Source organism: Cervus elaphus, chromosome 7, assembly GCF_910594005.1.
Source record: "Cervus elaphus chromosome 7, mCerEla1.1, whole genome shotgun sequence".
NCBI classification, from domain to species: Eukaryota; Metazoa; Chordata; class Mammalia; order Artiodactyla; family Cervidae; genus Cervus; species Cervus elaphus.
In genome coordinates, this window is record NC_057821.1 from 33015422 (window position 1) to 33030998 (window position 15577).

The window sequence follows — 15577 nt, forward strand, 5'->3', positions numbered from 1 at the left end:
GAGCTATTCAGGGCCAGTCAACAACTTGTTATTGTCAAGAGATTTTGCTCACTTACAGCCTTCTCTTTCATTTTGGTGTTTTATTTTTAATTACTTGGCCTGTGGAACCCTTGGTCCCACCTCCTGCTTTTCAGAATCCAGTTTACCTACAACTGCCATTCTTGGCCATTTTCTGGCAGTGTGAGAAGAGAAGAAGCTCTTGAATTCCAGTTGGTAACTGACCCCTTTTCTCCCAGTAAAGTTGCCTTCTATCCTTTTAAATCAGCCTAGCCAAGTTTATTGAAAATTAACTTGTCCATGGAATTGATGCCCCTGTTGAAAATATTGAGAGGATGATACCAGCTCAGATAGTGGTGTTTCCTCATGGTTTTAAGTCAATTCCCCACTCCCAACTGGAAGAAAGTAAGGTCCTTTTGGTGTGGAATTGCTCACCACAAAGAAAGTGATGCCTGTCTTGTGTGTCATGCATGGGAAGCTCTACCAGAGGAGGAGATGCCAAGACCACTGCTTTTTCATTTCATTCAGATTCGTGTCCATTTAATTGATCAACTTAGGTGGCAGAGTGGTTGGCAGGGCTTCCTCAAGTCTCCGAGACTAGTCTCAGCAGCTGCAGTGGGATGTACAGGACATCAAGAAGAATTTCTGTCAAGCTGTCTCCTTGGGGAGTCAGGGTACCAGGGCCAAGCAGAGGGCCAAGATGCCCTCTCTTCCTCTGTTACTACAGAGTCTCTGAGCTAAGATCTTGGGGCTGATTTTATTTCCTAAGTCAGAGATGAGTTCATGTAAATATAACAATAAGTGAAGCCTGTGTTTTATTGAGCATTTATAATGAAGTCAGATAAGCGCCAAGTGTTTAAATGTTTGTCTCATTTAGTCCTCCCAATAACTCTTTAAGATAGAAACCATTATAAAATTATTCCCAAATTTGATAGATTAGAAAGTTGTGAGTAATTTGTCCAATATATCAGAGTTTGGACCAGTTGTATGTGTAAGAAAACAGGGGGATTTGAACAAAAGGTAGACGTTTATTTATTTTTTGGTGCTCCAAAATCACTGAGGATGTTGACTGCAGCCATGAAATTAAAAGTTGCTTGCTCCTTAGAAGAAAAGTTTTGGCAGACCTAGAGAGCATATCAAAAAGCAGAGACATCACTTTGCTGACAAAGTTCCATATAGTCAAATCTATGGTTTTTCCATTTCAGTTCAGTTCAGTCACTCAGTCGTGTCCGACTCTTTGCGACCCCATGAATCGCAGCATGCCAGGCCTCCCTGTCCATCACCAACTCCCGGAGTTTACTTAAACTCATATCCATCGAGTCGGTGATGCCATCCAGCCATCTCATCTTCTGTCATCCCCTTCTCCTCCTGCCCCCAATCCCTCCCAGCATCAGGGTCTTTTCCAATGAGTCAACTCTTCGCATGAGGTGGCCAAAGTATTGGAGTTTCAGCTTCAGCATCAGTCCTTCCAGTGAACACCCAGGACTGATCTTTAGGATGGACTGGTTGGATCTCCTTGCAGCCCAAGGGACTTTCAAGAGTCTTTGCCAACACCACAGTTCAAAAGCATCAATTCTTCAGCACTTAGCTTTCTTCACAGTCCAACTCTCACATCCATACATGACCACTGGAAAAACCATAGCCTTCACCTGACCAGATGGACCTTTGTTGGCAAAGTAATGTCTCTACTTTTTAATATGCTATCCAGATTGGTCATAACTTTCCTTCCAAGGAGTAAGCGTCTTTTAATTTCATGGCTGCAGTCACCATCTGCAGTGATTTTGAAGCCCCAAAAAATAAAGTCTGACACTGTTTCCACTGTTTCCCTATCTATTTCCCATGAAGTGATGGGACCAGATGCCATGATCTTAGTTTTCTGAATGTTGAGCTTTAAGCCAACTTTTTCACTCTCTTCTTTCATTTTCATCAAGAGGCTTTTTAGTTCCTCTTCACTTTCTGCTGTAAGGGTGGTGTCATCTGCATATCTGAGGTTATTGATATTTTTCTCCCAGCAATCTTGATTCCAGCTTGTGCTTCTTCCAGTCCAGCGTTTCTCATGATGTACTCTGCATATAAGTTAAATAAGCAGGGTGACAGTATACAGCCTTGATGTACTCCTTTTCCTATTTGGAACCAGTCTGTTGTTCCATGTCCAGTTCTAACTGTTGCTTCCTGACCTGCATATAGGTTTCTCAAGAGGCAGGTCAGGTGGTCTGGTATTCCCATCTCTTTCAGAATTTTCCACAGTTTATTGTGATCCACACAGTCAAAGGCTTTGGTATAGTCAATAAAGCAGAAATAGATATTTTTCTGGAACTCTTGCTTTTTCGATGATGCAGCGGATGTTGGCAATTTGATCTCTCGTTCCTCTGCCTTTTCTAAAACCAACTTGAACATCTGGAAGTTCACGGTTCACCTATTGCTGAAGCCTGGCTTGGAGTCATGTACAAATGTGAGAGTTGGACCATAAAGAAGATTGAGCGCTGAAGAATTTATGCTTTCAAGGAAACCAATCCTGAATGTCATTGGAAGGCCTGATGCTCCAATACTTTGGCCCCCTGATGCAAAGTGTCGACTCATTGGAAAAGACCGTGATGCTAGGAGAGATTGAGGGCAGGAAGAGAAGGGGGTGACAGAGGATGAGATGGTTGTATGACATCACCAGCTTAATGGACATGAGTTTGAGCAAACTTTGGGAGACAGTGAAGGACAGGGAAGCCTGGCATGCTGTAATCAATGGAGTCGGAAAGAGCTGGACATGACTTAGTGAGTGAACAGCATAGTAAGTCCTTTAACAGATACATGCTTTGCAAAGATTTTTCTCTCAGCCTGTGGCGTGTCTTTTTATTCTCTTAACAGTGTCTTTTAAGGGGCAGACGTTTTTAATTCTGATGAAATCCAGTTTAACAATTTGCAGAAATACAATCTCCTAACTAATTTTAAACGGAGGTATTTCACACATATAAAGTCCTTATTATGACCATCTGACAAACTAATGTATGGCATCCATTTTATATGTAGAGAATGACAGGGACATTGACCAAATACTGTTTTGGGATTCTTCAGAAGTCACACAGTAAGCAAGTCATTGAGATCGAATGTTCTTTAATGTATGAAGAGATTTAGACACTAAGAAATTTTTTTAAAATATTTAGTTTGTATGTCAAGCTTGCTTGATCTCAGAAATGTGTAATTAGCAAAATGCAACACCAAGCAAGAATAAATCTTACTAAGGCAATAGTAACAAGGCAAGTTGAGTCACTTAGAAATAGAACTAAAAAAAAAACCCTTACTAAATGACTAAATTTGTTCACATGGGCCATGTTAGTCACACTACTGAATAATTCATTCTGTGTGAATTCATTCTGCAGAACTAAAAGAATTTGGATCCTGAAGTAGCAACAACCAAACAAAACTATTACTCTTTGTATTTTGTTTACTTATTTTTGAACAAAGCCAATAATTATTAACAGTCCTTTGGAAAATTGGTTTTGTGGAAGAAAACTTTTGGTTTTCATCTTCTATGTTTTAGAATTTTATGAATTTTAACCACAAATATGTTTTTCCTTTGTTACTAAAAAAGGAAAGAGAGGGAGAAAAAAGTCTTTTAGAAGTCAGCAATTGTAAAGACATCAATTTTTGAAAGTTTGACACTGAGGCACATACTCTGATTAGGGTCATTTTTCATCAGTTCATTCCTTGTAAATCAAACAGGTGAAGCCCAGCCCAGGGACCATGTGCCAAGCTCTCTGTTTCACTAATGCCCGTTCTCCATGCTTCTGTAGGCTTACAGCAAAGTAAGCACCACATACAGAGCAGTCACTAGGTACCAGAAAACCTCCTAAACATTTTACAAGTATTACCTCATCAAATCCTTGCAACAACCCTCTGAGGTAGTTACTATTATGAACTCTATTTTATAGATGACAAAGCTGTGGCACAGAGAGGCTAAGTGACTTGCTCGAGGTTGCACAGATATAAAGCGGTAGAGACAGGCGTTAGACCCCAAGCAATATGGTTCCACAGCCTAAGTGGTGGTCGTTCAGTTGCTCAGTCGTGTGTGTCGGACTCTTTTGTGACCTCATGGACGGTAGCCTACCTGGTTCCTCTGTCTATGGGGTTCTCCAGGCAAGAATACTGGAGTGGGTTGCCATTTCCTTCTCCAGGGGATCTTCCCAGACCAAAGATCAAACCCGTGTCTCCAGCACTGGTACTTTACCACTGAACCACCAGGGAAGCCAGAGTCTATGGTATTTTCCGCTAAAGCCGAACAGACCAGGCTGCAGGTGATGCAAGGCTAAATTTGGATTTGGGGACAGGCCAGGAGACGCTGGGCCTACTCAGTATGGATTCCTTCTTCCAGTTCTGCAGCCAGAGCAGGCTCAGTACAGACCCAGCCTGGGGCCAAAGACAAGGAAATATTCCACAGAGATGAAGGGAGAGTCCTCCCCTCCATTGTATTTCATACTTTGTCATTCAACCTTATCTCCTTCCTTCCTAACTTCAGAATTCCTTCTGCTTTAGAGGGGCAGAAGTATGCTGGATAAGCAAGAATTTATGCTGACAGTTTTTATTTTAGAATCCAGTGTGGCTCCATGGGGAAGGGAAACCTGGGAAAATATTTGTTTGGGTTGATAAGTGCCTTTTACTTACTCACGAGGCAACTCTGAGCTCTCAGGACACAGAAAGCAGCTATTGAAAGCTTTATCCAAAGATAAAATTCCTTATAACCCTGTTGGTCTTCATCCAAACTCTGCACCCTTTTGTTCAATTGGAGGAGAGCAAAAGCAGTGGCAAAGAGAAAAGAATTTCAACTATTTGAGACCCACCCCTGTTTTTGTATCTCATACGGAGGTGGAGAAACTATCCCACAGAGAAGCAAAGCAGAGGAATTTGAGATCGAAGCCTGGGACAATGAATGAATGTGCTCATTCAGAGAACCAGAGAAAGGATGGGTGCCCGTTCCCCACTCTGCTAGTGCCCACCACTGTCGCCCTGCTTCTCTGATCTGATACTGAGTCACCTCCCTTACCTCCCCCGAGCCCAGCCACAGCATGCCAAGGCAAGCTTCTGAGGTGCTGGGGGAAGGGAGGCGGGCTAATGGAATAGAATGAGGCCTCAATGGCCCTACGCCCGCCATGATCCCATGACACCCTTGCCTGTATCCCTCATGTACCTGTGCACAGTGCTCCTTATCCACCCTTTACCCGACAGGTGGGAGGGACCACTGCCTCCCTAATTCACAAACCATGGTTGCACTTGTGGCTATAACAAGAGTGGGAAAGGGAGGAAAACCATAGCTTAGCCATAATCTTACTTTCACATCAGGGAAGTACATAATTCATGTATTTTTTTAAAAATCCTTTTTATAGATGCATACATTTGTAAAACATTATATTATTGGATCACATTTAAGATAGCCAGGTGTCCTGATTTTGCTCACTCTTGGTGACATGCCAAAGGTGTATGGATGTCCCTGACCGCGCCCCCTCCCCCCCCATGGACTGTAGCCCACCAGACTCCTCTATCCTTGGAATTTTCCTGGCAAGAATACTGGAGTAGGTTGCCATTTACTTCTCCAGAGGATGTTCCTGACCCAGGAATCAAACCTGAGTCTCCTGCATCTTCTGTTCATGAAATAGAGAAAACCATATTAAACCTTTATCCCAAAATATGTCCATCTCAATAGAGTACACTTAAGTCTCAAGCAAATATTTCCGGCATGTGATGTAATGGCAGCTTTGTTCCACCACCATTTCCATTCTGAGGGCTTTTCACATCTTGCCCTGAGATGCTCACATGGCTCTGAAATTCTCCCACCAGAAGAAATTATGACCATCTATAGGGAATTTACATATGTCATAATTCTTATGACATAATTCTTATGATAACCCCCTGAGAAAGGTACTGATATTCACCCCATTTTATGAATGAGAACACTGAAAAATGAGTGTTTAAATAGCCTGCCCAAGTCACACGACGAAGTCGAATTTAGGATTTGAACCCAGAGCACATGCTCCTGGCCTTCATTCACCATGCAACATTACTGACAACAAATGAATCAGACTTACTCCTGAATAATACATCTCTGAAGGTAGACTTTCAGACACTGTGTTATGTGGTATGAGAAGATGCTTGGAAGCTGGGGAGGGAAGGGGGCATTTTTTCATGGTCATTGGTTGAGCCAGTTGTCTTTTATCTTCAGAGAAGATCTTTGGTATAAATGAGACTCTGACTCTAAATTAATTACTTAAAATGTTATGTATTTATATATTCATGTGAAGTGTGCATGTATTTATGTGTAGTATATAAATAAAAGTGGTGGCTTCACTGAATTACATAATTTTAAAATTTAAAAGCATCCTCATATTGAAAACATGGAAATTCAGGCTCAGAAAAGTTAAGAGATGTGCCTAAAACCATACATACAGGTGGTGACCTTCAGCTTAACAAAAATAGCTCTGGAACTATCACATATTGGCCTGGTGTTTTTATATATGTGTTATTTATATATCTATGTATTCATCTGGAGAGTCTACAAATAGAATGTAGAAGGGAAAAGACTCATTCATACTAGATTCATATTTGGGAAATCAGTTGTTTTAAAGCATTTTTCACCTTAAAGGATTTTCTTATTTGTCCTAATGAGATATCAAAACCTCCCTCTGGCTGTTGTAGGGAAGCTTTAACTCTCATAGCTTCATAGGCTGAATGTTGCGTTTCCTTCATGAGTTTATTTCAAAATAAACAAGCAGCCCTGACTGACCATATGTCGTTGGAGTTTTGACTGACATTCAAGCTGGTACCCAGAATCCACTGTTGATTATGCAGCTTTAGATTATAAACAGGGATGGGGACAGAAGATTTGTATGCAGTTGAATAAACACTTCTAACTTTTTTTGAGACACTGATGACTTTAGTTCTCAATACATGTACATGCTGAATAATTAGGCTTTCAAAAAAAAAGATATTTCTAGAAACCACCAAAAAATCAGGGCAGCCTCTCAGCAGGAACAATAGTTACCCTTCCACCACTCACTGTTTTCTTCCATCAGTAAGATTTTCATCAAAACTAGAAAATATTTATTACATATGACTTCCCTGATTCTTCTTATATTTGAACAATAAAATGTGAATCTATAGTGCTTTACTTTTGGAGATAAAAATTTGCTATCAGTTGCCTCTAATGTTCGAGACAGACCTTGCTCTTAAATGAGAATTAAAATGGCTTGCCTGATGTTCGAAATTTTTTTAATTAAATACTTATCTTTATTGTGATTTTAAAAAATACAAAGGGACTTCCCCTGTGGTCCAGTGATTAAGACTGAGCTTCCAGTGCAGAAGGTGTGGGTTTGATCTCTGGTGGGGGAACTAAGATCCCACGTGTGATGTCACCAAAAGAAAAGAAATACAAAAAAGGAATACATGTTCACTGTAGACCTTTTAGAATGATCAGAGAAGTTTCTAGCAAAAAATAGAAAACATTGGTAATCCATTCCATGCTTGGTATATTTTTTCTGTATGTGTAGCTATTTTTCCCCACAAAATTGGTATCCCACTCTATTTGCAGTGGGTGTTTTTCTTATAATTGTAAGCATTTTCTAGTATAATATATTCATCTTCAAAAACAAAATTTAAATGGCTGCATGGTATTTCAACATATGGAAGTGCCATAAGGTATGTAACTATTTTCTTATTGTCATACATTTGGTGTTTCACAATTTTTTTCCATTGTAAATGATGCCATAATAGTATGTTTGTGTATATTCTTTGATTATTTCCTTATTATATTTCTAAATGTAAAATTATCAACAGGGATTAGTATTTTTGAGATTCTTTTAGCATGTTTCCAATTTGCTCTCCAGAAATACTAGACCAATAAATGCTTCCATTGGCATCTCTTTAGCTGTTAATGAGTTTGATGCATTTCTGAGTTTACTGTTCATTTATACTTCTCTTAAACACTGTCCTTACCCAGTTATTTTTTTTTTACTGTGCTATTCATCTTTTCCTTTTCTAGTTTTTAATTAGAGGATAATTCATCTTTTTCTTTATACATATTTATTTTATTTAGAAGAGTTTTTTATTAATGGACATTTCCCATTCTTTGTTATACTTGGTGTAAATATTTCTAAGTGCTTAAGGTTTAGTTGGACTATTACAGTTAACAGTTAATAGTTCCGTAGAATTTCAAAATGGATATATATATATATACACACACACACATATATATGTACACTCACATTACATGTATAATATGTATATCTATGTAACAGCTTTATTGAGATATAATTCACGTGCCATACAATTCACCTAATTAAAGTGTACAATTTAATGTTTTTAGTATGTTCAGAGCTGTACAACCATCACCACAATCAATTTTAGAGTATTTTATCATCCCCAAAGGAACCCCTGTTAGCAGTCACTATCTATTTTTCCTTTTCCCACAGTCCCTAGCAACCACCAATCTACTTTTTATCTCTGTAAACTGGCTTATTATTCTGGATATTTCATCAGTAGAATCGTGCAATATATAGTCTCTTGTGATAGGCTTCTTTCACTTAGTATAAGGTTTCGTAAGTACATCCATGCTGTAGTGTGTATCAGTTTTCATTCTTTTTCGTTGTTGAATTCTTGCACTACACAAATAACCTGGTGGCTCAGATGGTAAAGAATCTGCCCGCAATGCGGGAAAACCTGGGTTTTATCCCTGGGTTGGGAAGATTTCCTGGAGAAGGGAACGGCTACCCACTCCAGTATGCTTGCCTAGAGAATTCCATGGACAGAAGAGCCTGGCAGGCTACTGTCCACGGGGTCGCAAAAAGTCTGACGCGACCGAGTGACTTTCACTTTCGCATGAATGACCACATTGTGTTTATCCATTCATCAGTTGGTGGGCATTTAAGTTGTTTTCATTTTTGGCTATTATTAATAATGCTACTAGGAACAAGCTTTTGCATGGACATGTGTTTTTGTTTCTCTTGAGTATATACCTAGAAATAGAATTGCTGGCTCTTATCATACACGACTGAGCGACTGAACTGAACTGAACCATAACATTTGAGGAACTGCCAAACTGTTTTCTAAAGCTGCAGCACCATTATTCCCACCAGCGATGTATGGATTCCAGTTTCTCCACATCCTATTCAACACTTGATATTGTTTATCTTTTTGACATAGCCATCCTAGTGGGTGTGGAGTGGCATCTTACTGTAGTTTGGCTTTTCGTTTCCTGATGAATAATGATGTTGAGCATCTTTCCATGTGCTAATTAGCTATTTAGATATCTTATTTGAGGAGATGTCTGTTCAGATCAAGTGAATGTATTTTGACAGATATCTCCCTTTCTCCCTCCCTCTTCCTTCCCTTCCTTCCTTCTTTTCTTGCTCCTTCTCTTTCTATTAATTGTTCTCAAATTTGTACTTTAAGACAATCAAAAGAGCTGAAAAATGCCTGTTTCCCTCAACAGTTGGGCAAGCCCACTTGCAGCCTGAGTACTGGTCCAAGCTTCATATTAACAGACGTTTCCAATAAAGAGATCCTATCCTTGTCTCCACCCTTAAGATAAAGTCATTACTCAGCATTTCAAAATTCATTAGTAAAACAGTTTTCAAGGTTGAAAGGGCTTTAAAAATGTATCCAGTCTAACCACCCATGAGTTCCTTCTGTAATATACCCCGAGTTCCTTCTGTAATATACCCCACCAAGTCACTCACACAGCACATGACAGGGAATTTGTTACCTCCCAGGCAGTTCATTGTTTTGCTGGACAAACATCTTTGTTCTTGGTGTTTCATTATATGGATCTGAAATCTACCTCTCTGAAGCTTCCACCATCTAGTTCTCCCTTTGAGTCATTGTTAAATCCCTGAGCCCTACTCAGATACCTGAGAGCCTCTCCCCTGTTAACCCTCCTCTGAGGTTGCTCTTCTTCAAGGTAAATATCCTAAATCCTCTAACTATCCTCAAACATTGTGATTTGTGTATAGAGACTTTACCAACCTTCTCCGAAAAGTCCAATTCTTTTATTTCCCTGAGAGAGTGTGACTCTCAGCATGGGGATGGGGGTGGGGAACTGACTAGGCGCAAGGAAGACGGAAATGTCCTAAATTCTATAGTCTATGTGCTCTTTTCCTGTCGTTCCTGTCACACTGAGCAAGCCGACTCTTGGTTGACTTTTACGTTGAGTTTCATTGGCAACAAAAATACCTGTGTGTTTTTTTTCCTACATGAACTTCTAATGAACTCCATCTCTGTGTTTCTGCATATCTTTGTAGGATTCAAATATAAGATTGTATTTTTACCCTGTTAAATGTCATTTTGCTGAATTTGGTTTCATCAAGTAAAGATAATTAATGATAATAATAGTATTAAAAAGAATAATATGTCAAAAGCTCTTATGGCCATTTTTCCACTTGAATCTCACAAATAACCCTAGGAGGTAGACACAATTACTCTCATTTTATAGTTGAAGAATTTGTGACTTGGCTTGGGTAACTTGTTCAGAGTCACATCCATATTTGCTGTATTTAAAGGCCAAGCTCTCGGGCAGTTTATCATGTTGTCTCCTATGCCTTGGGAACCCAGCACTCTCAGGCAGTGGAGTCACTGCTTTTCAGTGTTCTTACCTGCAAATCTGTCAAGTGTGGCTTCTATAGCTCCTTCTAGCTCAGTTTTCAAACCACAGAGCTCTAAATCTTTCACAGCTCCTTCAGGAGATGAAGGGCACCCTCCCCATTGTCATCTGACCCTTTCATCAGAGCAGCTCTCCTTTCATCTGTATTGTATCCAGGGCTTTCTCTTAACGATGCATAAGATGGAAAATAATGCTGCCAAAAATAAAGTTGCAAAATACCCATGCTAAACCATTGATTAAAATTTTGAAAGGGGTAGGAGAGAGCCACAGTAGGCTGCCAGGGCTCCTGCGGGGTAGGCATCAGCCAGTCAGTTTTAACTGGCTCCATCATCCCCTTGTCCAGTACACATCCCCATCTTGTCCATCGGGATATGCTGAATGTGTTCATCAGCGACTTGTCGAATCCAGATGCAACAGGTCGCCCTGATCCCTCTGATCTGAGTCGCCCTGGCAAATCAAGCAGTGATGTCAGGCTGGCTTGTTGTTAGTGAACCCACGTCATTGCTTCTGGCCAGTGTCTGCTCTGAATGGAAAGAGTCCGTGCTGAAACTGTGACTAAGCATGGTGAATGCTACCCTTGCTGGTGGTCTTTGCTTCTTCTTCTAAGTCTCAATGAATCATTCCTTTAGTAATTCATTTTAGTATTTTCTTCAACAACCACAACCACAGCAATGGCGACAGTAACAACTGCAAAACAACAGTAATACAGTCACAGGTAGACTTGGGCATGTTCCCGACACTGTTTTAGGAGCTTTACATGGATTATCTCATCTGGTTTTCACAGTAGCATGAGGTGGTTACTATTATTGTCTCCATTTTCCAATGGGGAAGCTGGTACTTCAAGAATTTATGCTATTTACCCAAGGCCACACAGCTCATTGATAGTGATGCCAGAATTCAAACACAGGTCATCTGACTGCGGAGTGTGGGCTCCTAACCACCATACAATAATACCAGAGACTCAATTAAAATCTACCTTTTTGTCCCTCCTGACAATCAGCCCAATATTTCCCACCTTCAGAATTTCTACCCTTCTCTCCACCCCCCCATTCTTTAAAAACACAGCCACAGGGGCTCACCAGTCTCTGCTCTCTCTCCATACCCGGGGATGGTGTTCACGTGGGCCTGGAAGCTATACCCTGAGAGATGTGTGGTTCCCCACAGATTACTGTTATACATTCTTGGGCTCCTCCGCAAGAGGGTCCCATTTACCTGTCATGGGAGAAAGGGCAGGGCTTTGTATTTCAGAAGTGGCCCAGTTACTAGCTCTCCTCAGTCTTTGTTCTCACTTCCTGAAACCTGTCCCTTCATTCTAAGCCCTGTGACAATCCGTACGCAGAATTCAGAATCACTTTCAGTTTCCCCTAAATAGTCCTTAGCAGCTAAACAACAACAACAACATAATAATAATCCTCTCCCCTCCAAAGTTATTACTGGGTGATGTAGACTCTACTGAAAACTTTATAGGACAGAAGGAGTAAGGGATTTCCAAGACATCCCTCACAAGGTAAACATCCAGATTAGGTGTTTCTGTTTTTCGTGGTTCCTGCTGCTCTCACCAACAGCAGGGCCTCTTTCCCCTGCAGCTTCCATGCTTTGCCTGCCTCAGCTCTCCTCTTTTCCCAAACTTCCTACCCAGGAACTTCAAAGATCTCTTACCTCTCTTAGAAAAGGCATTTGAACTCTGAGCCTTAAAACTATGCCCAAATGAATTCATTTTGTTTATCCCACAAATACCTACTGAGCACCTACTCTGTGAAGCAGTTCTGTCTTGCTCTGGTGGAGGAGGCAGATGATTAACATGTAATCAATAGATAATTTCACACAGTAAGGGTAACAAGTCCTTGAAGAAGATCAGACAGGGCAGTGGGAGAGAAAGAGTGGAGCTGGGAGCTGTCTGGGATTGGTGGGAGGGGACTCTGGGGAAGTCTGTCCAGGAAGGGAAGCCTGAAGTAGGAAGGTCCTGAGATGAGTGAGCTCAGAAGGGTGGAAGAACAGAAATAGGGGAGGGGCAGTGGCCGGATGCCTGGCTGAGCAAGTAGGAGAGAGAGCGAAAGGAGGTGAGGTTGGAGAGCAGGGCAGGGCAGGTCACAGGGAGCCTCATCAGGGAAACCCATCCTTGCACTGGTCCTGGACCTATCCGTCCACCTTAGACTGCAGCCTGGTGGCTTAGTGGGCGCCTTGACAATTCAAGTGTACACTGGGTCTCAGCCCCCCACCCCCCGCCACCCCTTCACCTAGTGATTCAAAACTGCCCCTCCCATGAAGAATAGTGAATAAAGGTTCTTCACTCAGTAAGTCAAAGGCTTCCTCTGGTTTTTCTAGTGCGCAACCAGAATGGAGAACCACTGCTTCTGAGGCCAGCGCCTCAGAGTTCAATGTGCACGTGAATCACCTAGGGATCTGTTAACTTGCAAATTCAGATTCTTACCCACAGCAGCTCAACAGGGGAGGGCCAGAGTGTCTGCATTTCTCCCAGGTGATCAGATACTCCCAGGTCCCCGGGCCACTCTGCATAGCCAGGCCCTAGAATAATGGTCCTCAAACTGTGGTCAATGGACCAGCAGTAACAGTATCACCTGGGAGCACGTGCAAAAATGACATTTCCAGCTGGCCCTACCCCAGGCTTATTGAATCAGAGACACTGGGGTGGGGCCCAGAGATCTGTGGTTTAACAAGCTCTAGGTGATTCTGATGCAAGCTAAAATTTGAGAGCTGTTGCCCTGGAACACCTAGGTTCTCTCACAAGCACTGTATACAACTTGTCTAATGATGGGAAACTGGTTGAAGAGAAAGAAAAGCAGTGAGCTGATGTAACTGGCCACCTGCAGAAGCAGCCAGGAGTCAAAGGCACTGTCTCTGAAAGGTGTAACCCTATTCAGTATTGTTCAGGCAACTGATACCATGGTGTAGTTCGGGTTTCTTACCCTGCTATGGCAGGTTAGCTGGCTAACTCTGTGTTGCTGGAGGCTGTCTTATGCATCATAGGCTATTTACAGCAGGCCAGGGACTGGGGTGCAGCAAGTGGGACATCTGGGGCACACAGTTTAAGGAGACACTTGCTTTCAGGGACCTGCAAATATTGGTCCATCATTTGCATGACTCTCAGAGAAGGTACCTCATTAAATCGTGCATCCTAGGTGCTTCACTTGCCTCACCCTAGTTCTGCTTGTTTTTGCAGCATCCTTACCCTATTCTCATTAAGGCCGGTGGCAACCTTCCATTCCCCACCTGCCATTTTTGACCACGAAAAATATTTCCAGACACTGGGGGAGCACCATTGCCCCAGCTGAGAACCACTGATATAGCCACAAGCACAAGGATTTGTTACAGGCAGAGGTTCTAATCCACAGGTCGTCTGGCTGGAGGCTGGGTATAAAAAGTGCTTCTGCTCAGCAAGGAGTGACCTTATCAGGAGCAGACATTGAAAATACCCCAGAGATGCTCCCCCCAAGCGAGAGAGGGCTCACCTTCTGTCTTGGCACCAGTAGTAGCTCAGAATTCTTAAGCTACTGCTTGATCACTGAATACAAATCCTTGATACAGAAATGGCAACTGAAGTCAACCTTGGATGCACGGGATCAAGGTGTGATGTATGAAAGTTCACTGCGTGTCACAGGACTGGGGTCTTGCAGCTGAAACGTGGGGCTTGGGGGACTCTGAGGACCGGGGTTCCAATTCAAAGGCCTGACATTTAATCTCTGAATCACGTACCTTCTCTGAATCCTCAATTATCTTCACCCATAAAAGAAAATAATGAAAATATCTACCTACAGAGCTACCTTGAGGATTAAATTAGATCTCATATTAGCTCACAGGAAAATAAGTAGTATATTCTTTAATTCATGCAGCAAAGTTTTGCCCTAATGGAAGCTTTATGCCAGTTAGAAGAGGGGCCAGTTATATGTGTTTTTAATATTTATTTGTTTGGCTGCCTTGGGTCTTTGGTGCAGCATGCAGGATCTTTTGTTGCAGTGAGGGGCCAATTAGATGTTGTAAACGAATTTGTAAGTGCAGCAAGTCACCTGGGAAACGTGTATAAGACATGTTGGGAGACCTGTGTTGTAAGGACCACTTGACTTCCCGTCAGCTGTGTGATCCTCATCACTCTCACCAGGCTCAGTCCCTTGGCAGCAAGATGAAGGGGTTGGAACAAATGGTTTTCAGAGTCCTCCTCCGTTCCACTGTGATTCTGTGCGTGGTGGCAGTGGACAAGGTGTCTTTGTCCTTTACACTGCCCTTGGGCAATATCTTAGTCCCAGGATTCCCCCCGCATCCTTCTCTCTTCTCAGTGCCCACTTCCACCCTCCCACACACAGCCTCGTTCCAAATCACTCCCCAGAACATGGTGAAAATTAGCCAATTTCCCGAGCTGCAGCATGCTTCTTTCCCAGCCAGAGTTCTGAGATTGATAATGAAGAGACTGGCTTCGGCTTTGCCGGCTTTCCTCAAAGCCTTTCTCAAAGACTGACTGGATCCCCTGATTCTGTACCACTTCCCAGTGACTCCTTTGGTCAATAACTTGAACCATCTCTAGTGCCAGGAGGGAGGAAAGCACTCACGCCCCTCCAGCCGGCTTCTCCCTAGGGTGTTCAGGGTAACAGGTGGTTACAGGGGAGGATGATGGTCTGGAGTAGCTCCACCCCTGGACTCCCCACAAAGGACTCATCATGGGGAAAGAAGCAGACCTCAGGGAGCTCCTACCATGTGCCAGATACTCTGCCCTTTAATCTTCCTTGAGAGGTAATGGCATACTCACATACTGAATTAGATACAAAATCTTTGCATCCCAAATCCAGAGGGAGCCAGGTACAGTGACTTCACCAAGCTGGTTACTTGAACTTGTCTTTCCTGGGCTGTAGGATGTGGACTCACCCAGCAGTGCTGTACCCTGGATCATGCCTAGTTCTCCATCCTCCTTCCCATTTAGACAGAAATAAACAC

At 42.2% G+C, this 15577-nt stretch overlaps 1 protein-coding gene and 1 long non-coding RNA gene across 5 annotated transcripts in view; one reads left to right on the forward strand and one right to left on the reverse strand.

The window, feature by feature from the left end:
• The window catches only part of RIPOR2 (RHO family interacting cell polarization regulator 2), a 206998-nt gene that overhangs the window by 53304 nt on the left and 138117 nt on the right, over positions 1 to 15577 (forward strand). The window lies entirely within an intron of this gene.
• LOC122697527 overlaps positions 1 to 15577 on the reverse strand; it is a 35912-nt gene that overhangs the window by 3294 nt on the left and 17041 nt on the right. The window lies entirely within an intron of this gene.